Source organism: Asparagus officinalis, chromosome 2 (genome assembly GCF_001876935.1).
Source record: "Asparagus officinalis chromosome 2, Aspof.V1, whole genome shotgun sequence".
NCBI lineage: Eukaryota > Viridiplantae > Streptophyta > Magnoliopsida > Asparagales > Asparagaceae > Asparagus > Asparagus officinalis.
This window is the reverse complement of record NC_033795.1, coordinates 39,444,132-39,449,505: the sequence shown is the minus strand read 5'-3', so window position 1 is coordinate 39,449,505 and position 5,374 is coordinate 39,444,132.

Genomic DNA, 5,374 nt, shown 5'->3' with positions numbered 1-5,374 from the left:
AAATTTCCTTTTACATCCTTAATTTCAAAGTTAATGTTTAGGTTAGTCCAATATTAGTCCATCAAATCTTTAATATTTCCAAAGTAGTCCCTCAAATCTTTAATATTTCAAAATTAGTCACTCAAATAATAAAATTTCTATTACATCCCTCAAATCATCACAATGTATACAATTAGGTCCCCTAGTTAACACCGGTTAGATTTAAAGAAATATTCCTTTAAATTAAACTATTGTTACCAGTTTTCCTTGAATTTTAATTAAGAACGGATTTTTTCAACATATATCATATTCGCTATAACTCATTTTTGACGGCTCTTTCTCCTCTTAACCTTATAAAAACTCCAAAGTAACTTCATCCAAGCTATTTTTATCCGTTTCTTTAGTGATTAATGTAGGCATCGAAAATTGCCTATAGGTCTCCAAGAACGGTTCAGTGTTAAAGAGCGACGATGAACGTCACTATCCGATCCACAGGAGTCCAATTGACATCGATGAACGATTGAAGTGAATCGACGAACTACGTGAGCTGATAGGATTTCAGAACAACGAAGACCCGGGCCAATCGGGAACCCGGGGAGCGTCTCAGGCTGAGTTGGGACACCCGGGGTGTCTCGGGAAAGTCGAAACATCCCAGGGGTGTCTAGGCACCCTAGGTACTCTCATTGCCTATAAATAGCCCCCTAAGGCCTCATTTTTGAAGATCTGGATTTTTGGAGAAGTTGGCGAAGCCCTGCTGCAGTGAAGAGTGGTCGAGCGCTTCAACAAGGAGAGGAGAGGTCTTCATCAGAATCTTCAATCACCCGTCCCCCCTTTCCTTAGTATTACCCTTCGCCGGTAATCACTAAGAAGAGCAGATATCTCGTTTTAGCCGAGATAGACGCTTCAGGCTTCTAGATCTCACGCGGATCAACGAAGCTCTGTCCGATTTTTTGGAAACAGATCTGAGTGCCAGGTAGTCCACGGATATCAACGTCCCCGTCACAGGCCAAAGACCCATGCAAGCAGAAGACCGATAAACGATCTCTGCGTTTGTTTTGACGAGAGTTGTAACCTTTTGTTTTCATTGTTGTGTAACATAAAAAGACAATCTTTTTTGATTTCATTGTAACGACTAAAGTTGTAATGAATACAGCAATGAATACAACAATTTTCGACGCAAACAAGCTGGCGACCACAGTGGGAGCCAACGGCCTCGCTGCCGAGGCCGTCGTGACGCAACCGGCATTCAAGATCCGGGTGAATGAAGAGATCGAATACGAGTTCGATCGACAAAAGTTTGAAGAGTACCTCTCTTCCTCCTCTTCCAGATCCGCCTCTCCGAACAGGCGCAGGAAGGCATCCTCTTCCAGAAATGTTCGCGGGACCTTCGGCTCGAAGATCCAAGATCCCATTGCCGCCGCTGCGCCCGCACCACGCGACGTTCCCGCATCGTCCAACGTGGTCGAGACCGCAGATCCGGACTTCTCCTCCGCCGAGGAGATGGCTACTGAAGACGCTCCAGCATTATCAAAGAAAGCACGCCAAAGGCGGCGTCAATGCCTTGCTCGTCAGCTGGCCAAGGCTTCGGGACCGATGGACGGGGTCCGCTATAATGTGGATCTAAAATCCAGGCAGCGTCGGGAACAACAACGGCGAACAACCAACTCCTCCTCCAAGACAGAAACGAACGAATGGGTTCGTGTCAAAAGAACCCGTTCTACTCTCGAGGAGCGAATCCAGAAGTGCCGCACCTTGCTTGCGCATGCCCAGACCCTTGTGCGAAAAGCACAAGAAATGCAAAAGGAAAAGGCAGTTAAGAGATCGCCAAGATCCAAACAAGTTCGGGTGCCAAAGGCCAAATCAGCGCCTAAGGCAAAAGCAGGCGACGTTGCTCTTCGGCCTTCGTCAACTTTAGAACCCGAACCTCCAGTAAAGCCCTACCGCAGCGTGGATTTCCTCAAGTTTAGGATTCCTCTGAAGGATCGTATCGGTGCCCTACCCGAGAATCGAGGAAAAGCGCTTGTTAAGGAAAGCTGGAGATCGTTGAAGGAGCTTCGAGCCAACATCCGGACTGGGGGTCGTACGCGACCTCCTAACAAAGGGATTTCTGCAACGGCCCGCTTGGCGGTGCGTGCAAAAAATCAGGAGCCCGTTAAGGTTTCACCCTCACAAAGGTGTGATTCCAAACGTGCGACTCTTGCAGACGCCAACAAGGCAATGTTTACTCAGAAGAAAACACGTCAGACAGACGAACGTGTTATACCTGAGAATCCATGTGAGCAGCCGATAGGTTACTCCGACCGCAACGTCGATGAGTTGTACTATCAGGCTGGGGGTACGAATAAATCTCGAAAGAGAAGTACCCGGGAAGCGGACTCTCACTGTCCGTGTATCAAAATTATCAGGGCAGTATTATCAACTTGTAGCTGCCCCAAGACCGCTCCGCAGAGTGTCTCGATGTTCGAGAGAATCTCCGATGGAACGACGAAACCCAAATCAAAGCGTTTCCACCAAAGAGGATCGGTTGCTCGAGATGATGAATTCCCAGAAGTTACCATCAACATGGTCAACAAGGGAAAATCTCCAATTGTTTCAAGTGATTCCGACCCTAATTTCTCTCCAGGAAGCAGAGTCAATTCGGGAATAGCTCAGCTTCAGCTAGAGGCCGTCGGATATAACGATTACCATGGGATCCATGAAGGAATCCGTTCCGATGACGAACTTTCAGATTCTTATTCCGCACTCGCCTCTGACGATACAACGTCTAGTATAGGACAAGCTCGAGAAGTGTTCATGATCAACACCGAGCAAATAGCCAAAATCATGGAGGATGCTCTAGCCAAGCAGAAAGAAGCATTCAAAATCGAAATAGAAATGGCTATGCAGGAGATGAGACAAATGCACGACCAACAGATCCGAGCTTTGTCAAATTAGCTAGTTGAATCCAGTCGTCGCACCCAGAACGCCGCAGTTGACAGCGATCCGGAAGTGGACGAAATCATCATGGCCGACGCACCGCCCAAAAATACTGGGGGTGGCCCCACTAAAAATAACGACGCTGGGGGGTGGACCCACCAATGATGATAACACTGAGGGTGGCCGTATTATTCCTCTCGAAAATTGTCCAAAACAGGATATAGATGAGGCCGAAAAGATGAAGGATCTCGAAAGAAAAATTGACGCCCTGATGTCTGCTCGAGAGGTGAAGAAGACCGGCATTCCGTGTCCTTACCCGAAAGAGTGGGACTCGATCCCGTATCCAGCGAAGTTCAACCTGATCAACTTCACGCCGTTCGACGAGAAGGGCTCGCCCACTCAGCATCTAATCTACTTCAAGTCCCACTTGGGCACGATCTCCGGCAATGAAGCCTTGATGGTTCGGTCATTCGTCGGCACCCTTCACGGGCCTACCTTCGATTGGTATCGGCGTCTTAAATTTGGAAGCATCAACAGCTGGGAGGACCTGGAGAGCATGTTCCTCACTCATTTCTTCGATGATGATGCCGAAGTGTCGATCAGGACACTCTTCGATGAGAAACAAAAAGACGGAGAGTCGGTGGATACCTTCATCAAACGCTTTCGCAATCAGGCAATGAACTGTAAGGATCCCGTCACGGAGGAATTCTTCTTGCAGACTTGTCATAACAATTTGTCCATTAACATCTTGGATGTTATGGGAGTAGAGCCGCTCAAGACATGGAAGGATTTGAAGGCCCGAGGAGAGCAAGCCGAACGATTCCTCAAAAGGAAGAAGGCCGAGAGGAGCCAACCGATGGCTAATTCTCCGAACTCGAACTTCGCCTCTCGTGATAGGGGCAAGGCACCTGCAGCGGCTGTTGATCAAACGTCAAAACAGTAGTTCCGAAGACAGCAGAAGACTTCGGATCAAAAGGCCCAGAAAGAGTACTCGTTCAAGGACGAAGACGTTCCCGTCATCTTCGAGTCTCTTCTCGAAAACAATAAAATCAAGCTCCCGCCCATCACGAATCAGGAGGAAGCTAAAAATACTACGGATCCAAAGTACTGCGCATACCACAGGAGGATCCTTCATCCCACCAAGGCTTGCTTTACTTTAAAGAATAGCATCCAGACCTTGGTTAAGGTCGGCGTCATAACGCTAGGGTAAGCCAAACGGTAGCTGGACTCCGAAGAGTATACGAGTATAAACTGCTTCTCAATACTCCGATAAGTATACGAGTATAAACTGCTTCTCAATCCTCTAACAGATGCATGAGGTTAAACTGCTCCCTACATACTCCGACAAGTATAAGAGTATAAACTGCTTCTTAACACTCCAACAAGTATAAGAGTATAAACTGCTTCTTAACACTCCGAAGAGTATACGAGTATAAACTGCTTCTCAATACTCCGACAAGTATAAGAGTATAAACTGCTATAAACTGCTTCTCAATACTCCGACAAGTATAAGAGTATAAACTGCTTCTTAATACTCCGACAAGTATACGAGTATAAACTGTTTCTCAATCCTCCAACAGATGCATGAGGTTAAACTGCTCCCTACATACTCCAATAGGTATATGAGTCTAAACTGTTTCCCACTGTTGACGGGAAGTTCCTGGAGGATATTACGCTAATATTCTTAAGGATAACCCGGTCAGGTAACCAAGAATAATATCCGAACCAGTTCCGCAGAGGAAGCTGGGGGTGGACGATTTATGTAAACCCGTTCAGGTAACTGAGAATAATGTCCGAACCAGTTCCGCAGAGAAAGCTGGGGGTGGATAATTCGTGTAACGGGAAGTTCCCGAAAGAATGTTAATACTCTTAGGGATCACCCGATCAATATGAACAAAGTGATGAACACTAAGTCCCCTACCGATCAGACTAATTGACGGTGAGACCACCAAATTCTATCAAGTTCAATCCATTCAAACTTCCGCTATGTTCGTGCACTCAACACTTTCATAGTTAGAGTCCGGATATAATCTGGTCAAACCTCCTTACAGTTAGGACCACAGTCAAAATCTCCTCTCGATTCCCCCAATGAACGAGAGGTTCACATATCGAGCGATCAAACCTTCCTACAGTTAGGATTGTCTCAAACCTCCCAATTGGTCAAACCTTCTTACAGTTAGGACCACAGTCAAAATCCCCTCTCGATTCCTCCAATGAACGAGAGGTCCACAGATCGAGCGATCAAACCTTCCTACAGTTAGGATCGTCTCAAACCTCCCAATTGATCAAACCTTCTTACAGTTAGGACCACAGTCAAAATCCCCTCTCGATTCCCCCAATGAACGAGAGGTCCACAAATTGAGCGATCAAACCTTCCTACAGTTAGGATCATCTCAAACTCCTGCTTGGTCAAACCTTCCTACAGTTAGGACCAAAACCACAATTCACTCTCGATAAACTCCCATTTTCGGGTTCGTCT